The sequence below is a fragment of the Acyrthosiphon pisum genome, chromosome A2 (assembly GCF_005508785.2).
Source record: "Acyrthosiphon pisum isolate AL4f chromosome A2, pea_aphid_22Mar2018_4r6ur, whole genome shotgun sequence".
NCBI classification, from domain to species: Eukaryota; Metazoa; Arthropoda; class Insecta; order Hemiptera; family Aphididae; genus Acyrthosiphon; species Acyrthosiphon pisum.
The window spans coordinates 62,187,325-62,202,626 of record NC_042495.1 but is presented as its reverse complement, the minus strand read 5'-3'; the positions used below and the strand labels follow the sequence as shown (position 1 = coordinate 62,202,626).

General features: G+C 30.1%; 1 protein-coding gene across 1 annotated transcript in view; it reads right to left on the bottom strand.

Moving 5' to 3' along the window:
• LOC100159361 (rho guanine nucleotide exchange factor 17) overlaps positions 1-15,302 on the bottom strand; it is a 78,798-nt gene that overhangs the window by 14,593 nt on the left and 48,903 nt on the right. The gene's annotated exons all lie outside the window — the stretch shown is intronic.

Below are 15,302 nucleotides of genomic sequence, written 5' to 3'. Positions count from 1 at the left end.
ATAATATATAAACCTAAAAAATGATCCTCTATAATTTTTGTAATAAGAAAATATGCCCTATAAGATTACTCAAATAGCATAAAAATCCATTGTACATTAATGCGTTTTATTTATGTTGTGCGTGGATTAGAGAGAGGAACAATATTGCACAGACACCATATTAATAATTATAATATTTACAGTGAAGCGTGTATGGTTTTTTTTGCGTCTGACAAAATTTTTTTTAGTACATAAATTGCTTCAATCTTCAACTTTAATGAGTTTTCTACCTTTACATGTAGATCTTTGATCTTGTTAATATTTTGGGGGTCGAAAGTAGAACATATTTACTTGTGCATTTCATAACAATTGGGAAAAACTCATAAAAACAGATAGAAAACTTGATTATAATACAACACCAGTTTTAAAAAAAATTTTCAGATTTAAAATGTTCATCAAATATTTGTATTACCTATAATTTGATAAACATGAAATAGAACATTTTTCAAAATACATTTTCGATGTTTTTAAGCTACCAAGATATTCATTATTGGCCTTTTCAATGTTCAACTTTATTCAATTTATGTTGATAAAAATTTCGTTACTTAGTCTAAAATTTTGAAAGTTTAATGCAAGGTTCATTATATTGTGTACTTTGTTCTTTTAGCAGTTAAAATATCGAAAATACATGGGCATATAGGTAATATTATATACAAAAACTTGTTCACGCCATTTCAGGGTACGGTGGTTTAACAAAAACTAGTTCAACTTACTGAATTAAGGATATAATTGTAATAATATAAATACAATATCATATAAATGTATATGGTTATAACTTTATAACTTATTAGGAAATAAAACACTATTCAACTTTTAAATATTGTGTATAACGTTTGAAGATTTTTTTCTGTTTTTGATCGCCATATGAAGGTAGACCGTTTTTGTGTTACTTCTCCTGGACCGTTTTGAGAAGTTTATGTTTATGTTTAACGTTAAAAAAAATGTATAACTTGAAATCTACTGTATGCTCTATCATCTCTACCCACTTTACTCGTTAATTTTATTATTTAAGATATATTATTGTACATATAATTAATATTATAATATGGATTCAAGGTTTTGATTTTGTTTTTTTTTTTATATAGGCATATTCAACAAAAGTTTTATATTTTGTAAAAATCAATTCGTGTTTTAATGCACTTGATTAAAATATTAAATACCTATATTCTATACTCTTTACCTATACTCTGTAAGCTATAACGGATCATTATTTTTCACAGGCCTGTACAGTGCCGGCACTTGTGACGTGATAATTTAAAATAGTATATGTAATAGCTACACACTTGGAAGTTAAATTTCAATTTTACATATATAGGTCAAGTTCGACCACGGGATCATTAATGTCTGCCAAAGAAGACAAATCAAGATTGAGTCTGCAGACGGTTAGACCCCTTAAAAATTAGGCGAATATTCAATATGTCACCCTTCAGTAATTATAGCGCTGTCAAACACATTGTCAGAGATGTATTTTCTACAAGAGTCAAAATTTACAAGCATATAACATATATTTGCAAATAGAAATAATTAAAGTTTATGGGTGTTAATGAATTTAATATCTTATCTCAAACAATCATTAATTTCAATTTTCAATGTTGATCACGGTCCAGACGATCTAATGAGACGACTAGACAACGATAAAATCATAAATGAATATATGGTTAAATGTAATTTATTGTTATCAAATGAATACGAATAATTTACCAGGAAGCTTTTACAATATTTTACATACAAAACGATAACGTCGATGCAAAGTTAGTCATGGTTGTCATGTCTTACAGTACCTATACAATTTATATTTTGAAAACCTTTAGTTATTGCAATTATTATAATTCTTTTTACCGATTTCATCAAATTTATAAAACTGTTCAAATTGAGATAATGGTTGGTTTATTATTGATCACCACAACGTAGGTACAGGTTGATTTTTCAACCAATAAATAATCACCGCAGATTTGCGCTCCGAGATGTTATTATCATAGTCAATAAGCTATCGAAATATTTATAATAAAAATCGTGCAACGTTGCCAAAATATTGATACTCAAACAAATAACAATGCATTTTATTTTTACGCTGTACTAACGACTAGTATAGAAATCTTTCAATACATAATATTATGTAACATATAAACACAATGGAAGTCAATAATAGCACCAGCTGGCTCCATAAGATATGTATAGAGATCATATTATAATATACAATGTATTGAATTTGCGTGTATGACTTGTCTCAGATTTATGAAACAAAATAGTTTTAGTTGAGATTTAAGTATATCTTCTTACATTAAATTTAATTAGTTTCACAGGTATATTAAATAAAATATCAATAAATCTACTATCTAGATGCGTGTACAATATCCTAAAATTTGCCCCACTTATTAGTTTCGTTGAATGTAATATTATTATATTGTTGAAAATTATGTTAAACATAATTGTTTGAGTGTTGGTTAGTTTTGTTAGTTGTCATTTGATTACTAACATATTATAGACTATAGGTAAACTAATATTTTGTTGATTCTTGTAGATTATTATTTTTGCAATAAATCTAATACAGTTGATTTAACCGATTAATGATGGATGTAACGTTAGGTTATCTGTGGAATCTAGATTTTGATTTAACATCGAACATACCTATATATTAATATACTAAATACACTTTAAACGCACCCGATACCGTAGCCAAGAGAAAACGTTAGGAACACGACGACAAAGTATAAAAGACCAAAAATTAAATAAAAAATTATGCGATTCAAGTGAAAAAAGACACTTTGGCTGTGGTTTCACTCACTCATGTGTGTGTGTGTGTGTGTGTGTGTGTGTGTGTGTGTGTGTGTGTGTGTGTGTGTGTGTGTGTGTGTGTGTGTGTGTGTGTGTGTGTGTGTGTGTGTGTGTGTGTGCGTGTGCGCTCGTGAGAGTATCAGAGAAGAAACCCGGACCTATAAGCTACGTTGAACAAAATCTGACCGCGATATGGACACGTGAAATTAAAATTTTAGTATATAATATCGTGATATTATGATGTGCTATTGTGTGCTGTAAATTATAATGAAACGTATATTATACAGGGTGATCAATTTAACCAGCAACGCAATTATTTTCTCGGAGAACGTTTTTATTTTCATAACTTAAAATTATTTTTGTACAGTTTTTAGTATTTATAACATTTTGGCAAAGAAAGCTAATTCATATTACGAATATTGTTCATTACAATTTCGGTAAACGACATAAAAAAATTTTATATTTCATTATTTTTTATCGAAATAATCGAATAGACATTTTGTCTTATAAATATCACTTGAGTAGTATTTGATGTAAGTACAAAGGCGAGCGTTTAACATATTGATGTGTGAACTATTACTAAACACTACTGCATGGTACCTGTCAGATGGGTAGGTTCCAACCCGCCACACATCACAATATTCGTATTATATCTAAACTTTAAATAAAATAGCAACTGCCTATTGCTTCAATTTCAATTTTATTTTACAAGACGACATTTACATATTATAGACATAATATTCTGCTCCACAATACAGAATTTAAACACGCATGATTTTTTTTCTCTGCAGAAATGTTATATTATATATGTTATACAACTTTCAGTAATTTTTCAAACAACATATATTATTTATCTTCAAAACCACATTGCTAGAACAGTTAAATCGTTTACCCTGTATATACATGCCGTAAAATAAAAATAATGCGATATTATGAATAATAATATAAAATGCTGCTAAAACAACGGGTTTGCCTCGGACGCCATTCCTTCACGGCACCGTGTGTTATAAGCACATGTATCAGATTATTATTATTTAGCCCGGCGATCCGATTATTAATAATAGTAATACGTAATGACAGGCGCCTAAAAATATAAACGGTGCGAAAATATCGGATTACTGTGTGTGCCCACGGGTTCTTACGGGATTATAATTCAATTTTTTTTTTTTTAATTACGCGGCGCTCTCTCGGATTCGGCGTACACGTCTTGTCGTTTTATGAAATATATTATTTTATATTATTATATGTAGGTACCTGTCTACGTGATAACGTGCGAGCGACGGCGACGCCGCGCCGTCGCATCAGTCCGTATATAATATATTAATATCGGAATATTCACCTCGAGGGACTTGGGCCAAGTTCAGATTAAAATTCCAAGCGTAAGACGAAATTTTCATTAATAAACGCCGTCGTCGAATATAATGTAATACCTAGGTATTATATACGACGTGTACTGTAGGTTAAGATGTAAGTCGGTATCTGCGCCTCCTTGGATTCTTCTTCCACGTAATTTAATTGAAAAAACATCGGTTTTACTGTGCATATTATACATATTTTATAACAGACCTGTACGTGTCGGTTGATACTAATTCATTTGCGGTTTATTAATAGATATATACCTACAAAATAAACAAATCTCCCTATACATATTAGACTGACCTATTTGTTTTCAACTAACACCATCTTGTATACATTACTTTGACCTCTATATCATTATCACACGATATCGGATATACCTCAGAGGAGGGTAATCTATAGTGTTCGATTTTTTTCTTTTTGAAGGTGAGGGGAGCTATGGAGATTATTTATTTTACGATTTTTCCTTAGATTTATCACTTGGAGGCAGGGGCTGACTGGCTAGGGTGAGGATATGAAAATCTCCATCTGGGCTGATGCAAATTGGGCCCGACATTTGTATGATATTTAGCAATAATTAGATAATTGAGCTGGTTATGCCTGCAGTTTTCCGGCATGGCCGATTTATAGTCTCTAATCTCTATCCGCCTTTGCTTGGAGGTAAGCCATTATGAAAATCATTGCTCTCCAAGAGCCAGTCATTCTCATATTTAAATAACGTTTTCATGTACTTTTTTACTATAATTTTATAAGTATATTAGTCTTGAGCAGATTATCAGTATTTAAGAACTTGTGTAATAAATATAATTAACTACCTATGACATTATTACTTATTTGTTTGGGCAGATTAAGAATCTATTTATCTTAATATTTAACAAATCGTTTCTTATATGCCGGTGATGAAAATATTACACACCTATAACCATTAAAATATAAATATATTTGTGATATATCAGGCGGTTCGGCATGAAATATTATCAGGCGAAACTGGGCCACCGCATTTGCCGTCGATGAGTAGGTACTACCAATGACATTTGTCGGCGTCGGTCATATCGGCCAATTTTCCGAAATAAACGCGTCCGACAGAAGTTTATCGTCCATAAAACAGTCGACAACATACATTATATACATCATATATTTATGAGGGATGCCCATTTAACACACTAAATTAATTTTTCAGTCAATGTTGATAAATATTCTTAAGTTCTTAGTACTACATATTTTTTAGCATAGTTATATTTTTTAGGTATTTACTTTTCTTTTATAGTATTCCATAATTTTAATTTCATACTCCACAGCAAATTACTTTTCTTACAATTTTTGTGTAGGTATATTATGTTTTATAAAAAGACGCAATAATAATATGACGTACACTGCCTCTCCGTTCATCAAATTTTAAATGAGTATAAATAAAAATGTGTTCGTTATATAATTCGTACTTCTCGGTATCTACACAAAATTATATTTTTTTATCATCATTTTATCCATTGATTTCGAAAATATCTGCCTTTGGTGCTTGGGGAATCACTGAAAAAGACGAGGATTGAGGAATGGTAGAGTAAACGTGATAATGTGTTAGCACAAGACGAGTACAATATATTTCACTTAAGTAGTTAAGTGCTCTACTGGCTATTGTTTGAACGGTAAAATATTGTTTCTTTGCATATGGTTAGTCTTAGTTTATATAGCCTACAGGTATCAATGTGACAATGTATCATGGGAAATCAAGTTTGTCTATCGAGAAGAAACTTGAAATATTTTTTTTTTTCTAACAGTCTTCTGGGAAGACTTCACAGTTCGTGGCTTCCATAATATATAGGCGATATGATGTGTAGTATATTTTATTGCTCTTTGATGACGTATATTAACAATATCACTCCAATACAAAATCCTGTAGTATTTTTTGTTCTTGCGTGTATAATTGTTTTTTGCCACCATAAAAGAAAAAATTAAATTCTTGCTCTTGCTCTTGCACATATTATTAAAAAAAAAAAAATGTCAACCAGGTTGTTAACCCCGCCCTCTTGAAAGATTAAAACCAGTGTACGAAAAAGATATTTGCAAGTTCTTCGCACTGTGTAAAGCGTCAAAATAATTCGTGTCGACCACGCTTTACTGCACCACTCCGTTCAAATATAATACAGTATAGTACACATTTAAAATGTTTCAACTTGATTTTTTTTAATTTAAGGATTATCTAAGTGCTAATTTTAGCACTTCCAGAATTGTTCAACACTCATCACTCAGAAAGTTTAAAAGTAGGTATACATACACAAAACAACAACACAACGAATGGTCACGTGTTATTTTTAAACGAATTAAATATCCGTTCGTTCTGCTTAAATTGTACGCGAATTTCGTCCACGCAGCGCTATAGCTACCCCACGTGATTCTTAAAAATAAACATCCGATATTCGCGAATTCCGGGTTTGAGTCATAGAACATCATATACTAATATACATATTAACACATTACATTTGTATATTATAACTCTATACAAAGCAGCAACATCAGCGCTCGTGTATGATTAACCCGATCTGTGTTTTCCGGTTCGGAACGGCCGCAGAGCCCTTAGTTTATTATTTACGCATTCCTTATAATATTATTGTTATTACGAAAAAAACCGAACTATTATAATATAATCGAAAATACAATTTCGCACGTATACACATAATAATATACGTCACGGCCAACGCATCTCAAATACACACACACACACACACACACACACACACACACACACACACACACCAGAACAAGTACATATATTTTTAGAAACGTTTGATTTATAAACTGCTATGAAAAAAAAATTATAAAAAAAAAACGAGAGAAAATAAAGCGGAGGAGCCCATTGACGACGAGAGTGCGATGATGTATTATATAGAGACGAAGCAGCACAATAACGTTTCGCTATATAACTGCCCCATAGGGACGGCTATATACGTCATCAGGAATGTGCACCTATTTTACACTCGATGTGTGTCTGAAAAATCGACCTCAGAGAAGAACTTACTGCTGTTGGATGTCTGACAAAATCGAGACGCATATACGAACGAATTAATTACTACTGTGTGCATATAATAATATATATGCGCATAATATGCCTGTATCGTGTATTTCGTGTAGTCGAACATTTTGAACGGTATATAGAGTACGGAATAGGACCTATGTATATTATGACTAGAGCTCGGATTTCAATGCACATGCATTTTTTTTTTTTTTAATGTCTAACACGATGCTTTCAAAGCTACACGTGTGTTTCAAGTACTCCATATGCTGTATACACAAAATTTAGTTGGGGCATTTTTTGCGTTTTTTACGTTTTCAATGCATTTTTTAACTGACCTTTTTATAAAAATTAACTTCATTGAAATATAATTATACTACTACGTAATATTCCGAATTTTCAATATACATAGTACTACGTAATACTAGGAATTTTCAATGGAGAAGGGGTTGTGGATAATTTCCAGAAACATATCAGAGGGCTATCGCCAGACAAAAAAACCACCAATTTGGGGAAGGGGGTTAAACTCCATTAATCCCTCACCTCGTGAGTACGCCGATGTATGAGTAATTATGCACAAATTATATGATAATAATATACCTATTAAATATTATATATTATATTATAGTTTCAACTTTCAATACATTTGCAATATTTTTTATAGAACGACATTTGACAAGATTCAAATGCGTACCAACTATATCTTTCACACTTTCACAGCGTTTTTTGAAGGCGTTCTTAACTATTTTTTTAGCTTTTTTAAAATTTCATTAATTTATTATTGATTACTAATTATGAATTTCCGACAATACGAGACCAACACTACAATACCCGTCGTGCCACGTCAATATAATATATAATTAGAATTTTTTTTATTCAAAAACAAAAAAAAAAACAGATCTCGATGACAATCGTACATTATAATATTATATAACATAGTTATGTAAACAAAAAAAAAACAATATCGTTTCAACAGTCCGACAAAAGCAGACGTTTTACATTTACTGACAATATACAACGTTTCAAAAACAATAAAGACAGCCCCGCAGGGGTTTAGTCCTGTTCGATGGCCATAAGTATAAGCTTAGGGATATTATCATGTAAAACACTCAACGTGTTCCCTGTAATGTGTGCAACAGACACATAATTCTACGAGGCACAAATAGATTTTATATTCGACGAGGAACGAATTGTTTTTTACAAAATATTATTATGTAATTACTAAGTATATGTCCATGTGCATTTTATTAAAATATGATCGAAATTATTATTACATTTGCCGACTCGGGTGCTTTTGAGCTACGATCTCGTATTATTATGATTAGGCTCAGATAATAATTAAATTCGAATCATTTGATACATTTTACTAAAAAAAAAAAAATAACAACAATCTCTGGTTTACGCTTAACCGAATGAATAATGATTAATAGACACACAATATACATATTATATCTATATTATAGTATTATGTTTCAAAAATATATTAAGAACCTAATAATTATTAAATTATCGTTAGGTATTATAGGTAGATATACCTACTTTTGTGGGTACCTAGTATTGTTGTTTATAAAAATTTAATTAATACAATATTCATTTTAAACGATATATATTATACCGAATACCGATATATATTATATTTTAAGCCATTTCGTCTAAAAACTTTCTAGTTATATCTATACACTTTTATTTGTTAAAAAAATTCAACTAAATTTATAAACAAAAAACATTTATCTAGCAACTAGGTCTAAACAATTATTATCAAATCACCGCATTACGGCATCTCAAATAAAAGAAAATAAGTGCATTTTTAGTTTGTTTAATTTTATTTATTTGTTAATCCCATTTTTATTGACTACCTTGACCCCGTTAGGGTTTTTGATGTCATCCATAATATATTTAAGCTTTCGTTTCGTTTATTTTGTTTTCGATCGCATACAGCATCCATTTATAAGTCACGGACACTGATATTCTGACGAACTCGTGGGTTATTCACTCTCGATACAATACTACAATAGTTCATGCCAGAAAATTAGACTGAATCATCCGAAAAACATTTGGCACCGCGCTATGCCACGAGGAAATGTACGTTCAAATATCGTTCTTCTGGCACAAGATTGATACCATATACATTGATAAAAAAAAAATCACAAAAAATTATGATTATTTATCGTTACGTAATATCGCTTTGATTAGTGATTGCGTGTACTATAACGATAATATTATATTATATGCTATACATGGCAAATAATGCACCAACGGAAACATTTTCTATATACGTAAAACTCCGGGTAGTTTTCTATTCATATATTTTATTATTTAAAACACTTATCTATACGCTATCGAATTTTGCGTAGGTATATATACGCAATAAAAGGTTCTAAGACCTCGTATCAATAGTTGTGGAAAGTTTTCATTAGTACGTCTCCGATAAATAAATATTTTGGATAAACTCGATCGATTCGTGCAATAATTATTGTCAAATAAAACATACAAACATTTTTTTAACAGTTCCATTTAATAACATAAATACATTCCGATTTACAACCTATTTCATCGAAATTGGTGGGAAATGTATTTACTAACACTAATTTTGTATTTACACATACATCATAAATAAGTGTACGAAAACGTAATTTCGATAAAAAAAATAATCTTATTTATGGGTAAGGGGGTTTAAGGGTTTAAGGTATTATTAATGCTAATTAAAAATTAAATTCTATGACGTGTTAAAATGTACAACCAATACAAATCAACAAATTGATAAAATAACTATTAAATCAAATCTTAAAATATGTAAGTATACTAGTATACAACTATAAAAGCATTCAAGATGCAGATACTGCAATGTGCCTAACACAACTATATATTATTTTTTTATTATTATTAATATAATGTATAATAACTATGTTTAAAAACAAATATATATATTTAATTATTAATTACATGATAGTTACATGACGTTAATAGTGTTCTGTCTTGAAGAGGAAGTCACTCATTAGTTTATAACTTATAATTCATTCACGTGTTGTTGTTTTCTAGATACTTCTGAACTAGGCATATTAGTCATATAACAACTACACGTGTAATTGTTGAGTTCACAAATCAAAAATATTGTTGTCTTTTACCAGTTACTATAATACGTTAAGATAATCTAGATATCTTAAGATATCTACTGTTGGCGTAATTATGGAAATTTGGTCTGCGGAGGAATATTATATAGAGTACGTATTTAATCATCACGAGATCGATGGGGATCAGCACACACACACACACACACACACACACACACAAATACGCACACTGCTTTTGAATACAGGATAGTTTTAATCAAATCATTACTTCAAAGAAAAGTGAAAACATACTTCGATGAACATATTCTTTTTTTATAGAAGAACACATACAAAAACGTATACAATAATACCTCTTTAGTTATAATTATTTTATAATATATTTATATGATGCATAATAGGTACCTACTGATAACTATAGAATTGTATTATATATTATATTTTCACAAACAAAATTAAATTGAACCCAAGTACTAAGGTTTATTTTCCAGTATTAACACATCTTCAAAAATTATGCAGAAACATAACTGCAAATCGTGTTATTTAAAAATCATAAAATGTATTTGATATATCCAATTTATACGTTTATTTACATAATATCTGCATATTTAAGTATAATAGGAACTTATAAATACATGAACTCGGGTTAGAAAAAATGACCTAGTAATATTTTTTGACGTGGTAAATTATCATACACTATATGAATTTGAATATTTTATGAGGGTTTATTAGTTTTTGAATTAATTTTAAAAATGAACAATAAACATATATTTTAAAACTACATTTTATTTTGAACATAGAGAAACGATAATACGAGATTGCCGTATTATCATGTAAAATTTACACTGTAAATAATAGCTTCAAATTTGAGAAGTACTCAATAGACTTCTTTTAACCTCAAAGTTGTGTTTTTAATTTTAGAAAATCACTTAACTGTTTGTTGATAAAGTGAACAGTTTGACGATTTGCCTTATATTATATGACTAAATCTAAGTTATATGTATTCTCACCTATATGATATAATCTAAAAGTAATCTTTTGTATAAGTATATTATTAGTTATTACAGTTCAACAACTGACTATTTATTGTGGGATGTGGTTTAACTTATACAACAAAAGAGATAAAAAATAAAAGACCAATTATTATTTTAGTTGATATGAATTAAAGGTAATCTTATTAAGGTAAAAACAATTTTACTTGCTTTTATAAATTTCATAATATTGGTATGATATTAATATAATAGGTATATCATTGTAATATTATATTAAATGTAATTTAGATGTTCTACGTACTGAATTTTTTAGAGAAGATTTTAAACACTAATACAAATGTACATTAAATATAATTTTATAGAGAAATTATTAACGTCGTTGTGAAAAAAATTGTCGAAGGACAAGCGAAAGATTACACTACTATAGATTAACTAAACATATAGCAGAGCTGACATTTTTATGGTGCTTTCTGTTGCGTAACAAATATATATGAAACCCAAGAGCCAGGTACTCGCTGATTCTCGAGAATTAATTTAAACCAGTGCAGAAAACGAATATTATGATTTTTAGTTATGAATTATAATAACCATTATTTACTCATCTCAGAAAATGTAACTTGAAAGTGTACAATTTAATTTTAGATTTACAATTTATAAAAGCAATTTATTGATACATTTATTTATGAAAATACAAAGTAAAGCTATTTATTAAAATGCGTATTTTTAAATACAATTAATTAACATGCGACCTGACTAACAAACATACCGAAGCAGTACTAAAGATTCCTTGTTATATAATATTTGTGCATATATTAAATTATATTGTTTGTTGTAATAAACCTACCTATATATGGTTGCGTAATATAGGTACAATTATAATATTATGTTCGAAAGTGTATACTATACGAGAATATTTATTACTAGTAATGTATAAAATTACTTAGTTTTGCATTATGTTTTATTGTTTTCTAAAATGTCTATAAATTGTTTTGTAAAACTTTTAGCAAATGCAAGTTTTGTTTTCTTAAAAATGTTTCTAATCTAATTAATATATAATAGGATTTCAAAGCATTTAATAATAACACACAGCACCTGAATATTACACACATGGACACTAGTTTACAATGATTTAAGTAAAAATAAAAATTGTATATAAGCCGCATCGAAAGGTAATTTTCGAATCACCCTTTTCGAGACGGAAATCTGTCACCGTTACAGTTATATTTAATTAGTAGGCATTGTGAATTTCTGTAACTTAAGATTAATAATAACGATTATTAAAGCATTATTATACGTGCAATATAAGTTAAACTAAGTTGTAAAGCATAGGTACGTCGATATAATATAGGTAAAACTGTAAAAGAAGTTATTTTGGAAATGACTCGACAAATGGTTTCTACTATCATTCATAAGCTATATATAGAGTTCCCTCTTCCCTAACACATATAATAAAAAGTAATAGCAAATTGTATGTAAAATAATGAATAGACACATTCGACACAGGGTAGCCCCCTCAAAATATAATAGCATACCATCCTAAAAGTATGTACCTATAAATTATAATTTAAAAAAAATTGTGTTGAGGCTTGAGCCCCCCCTAAACATTTTTCCTATTTGCGCCACTGATTAGTAATAATATTGTTATTGGTAAGACGGCAATATAATACAATAAATTATACTAATATTCCGTGTTAATTGCATTGGACATCTATACACTGATATTATTAATGGAACAGCTTAATAAATTAGTTGACCATATGTTTTTGGGCTTGGAACAACATTTTGTATGATTTGTTTCAAAAGATTTTCGTTGATATTTAAACAGCTGATACAGAGAAAATACTTTCACCTTTTCTAAAATGTTCGATCACTATATTATAGTTATATATGTATCATCTATGCGATTAACATTTTTGATGGAATCTATTTTATTGATTGAAATTTGATTCCTAAGTATATCGTTATAAAATATCAAAATGTATATAAAGTATATTTATATTATAACAAACATATAGTATTTAAATTTAAACCAATAATGTATAGCTGATTATATCAAACATAATATTATATAGGTACGAAAAGTATGTATTTTTCGTTGTATATCAGTTACCTGTGAATTTATAAACGAATAGGAAAGACAGAAAACCATTCATATAAATTGTTTTGGTGTAAATTAATGTTGAAATAATAATAATAATAAATTGACTGTCCGTAATTCGTAAAGGACCAAAGGATGAAATCAATACAGCAGGAATAAGCATTAACGATTTACTTTTGTACGATTTGCTCAACTTTAAATCAGTGATCACCTAACCGATAGGTCCTAACGTATCAGTATAACATGGGGCTTGAGGCTTAACAGCGACCGTGATAAACCTGCCAGCGCAAGCACCCTCGTCAAACTCAAAACGGGATAAAGATATCTGGAGGCCACAGAAAATTATTTCGAGGATTAATTTTATGTTGCCTAATATATCATTGTTATCATTTATCATAATATGTGTAAACCGTTTATAAAAACACGTGTTTTATTTAAATTTCAAAAATTTCAAAAATGTGAAAACGAATAATATTTTAACGAATTTCTCCATGTATATAATATATATATTAAAACAATAATATACTTGCGCCTTTTCAATATAGTTTTAGAGCCAACACATATACCAACGATATAATGTCAAGTTCACAGAACTGTTGATACTATCTCTACATCGCTCGAAAACAAAGTTTATGGCACCGCAGTGCCTTCTAGACGTATGTCAGGCTTTTGACAAAGTATCGCATACCAAAGCCTCCTTACATTTATATCCCCTTCCATTTTTGCCTCTACTCTCTTTATTTAAATTTAACTATACTGCACGGACCGTTACTTCAAAGTACGATACTGTTCGTTAACCTCCTTGGTACAGCGATATCACACATATTAACGCTGGATAACCTACAGGTATTATTTCACCTAAATAGGGTACCCCCCCCCCTGGCCTAATGAATCACTAATGGATGGCTTTAATCACGTAACTCTAATTTGTATTTTTCCTCTCCCTCCCTCTTTATCACAAATACTTGGGCATAGTTTAACATGTCTTACGTGATACATACTTGACTATATGCATACGGGAATTACTGCCTAACATTGAGATAAAATGTTTCGTATATACTTTAATAATATTATTATACTGTTTCTCATGATATACGCATGAATAGTATACGACTTACAAACTACAGATCAAGTTATAATAATCATTCAAAAAGCTCCCAGATTTGTGCAAAATTTAGTTAAAATATTCACAACAACAGCATCTCTGACGACTGACAATATGATCAGACCACAATAAGATCTATAATAATAAAACATACCACTACAGAACTTTGGAGGTCTGTTAGATTTCGATATTTCCAATAATATTTAAATATAATTAGGTAAGTCTTAAAATGTAGGCAAGACACGCGATGTGGTGGGGTCGATACGGTGAGAGATATATTACGTATAATTATATATTATATTATAATTTTAGTGGCGTCTTCTCGTTGGAGCCGATTGTTTCGACGTGAAGAATCAAAAATCGAAAAAGTATATTCAAATAATATTGTAATAATAACAATATTTTTAGTCCGTCGCCACTGCGCGTTATTAATTTTTTTTCGCTCGTCCACACACAGCACTAGGCGGCTACGGCGCACGCGACGGATTGATTGCGTGGTCCGATTAAAATTTCGAATTTATTTATACCACCGCCAGCTGCTATAATATACGCGTAGTTCGTTCGTTTCCTACGCCGCGCAAAGGGGCAAGGTCGGCCGTGTAAAAGCAATAATATCGCAAGAGATGACTTGTGGCTCCGGCGGCGAAGCTGTCTAGAAATAGACGGTCGCGGCGCGGCGCACAGACTTAGGCCCCGGCGGCGTCGGTGGTCAGGCGCCACGCGATTGCGATTATTATTAATATATTTATTACTATCTTAACGACGACGACAATAATATTGCAGAGAGACAACAATGATGACAGTATCGTCTCTAGTGTCAGCTTACTGATTTTTCACTCACGAATGTCGACAAAATATAGTC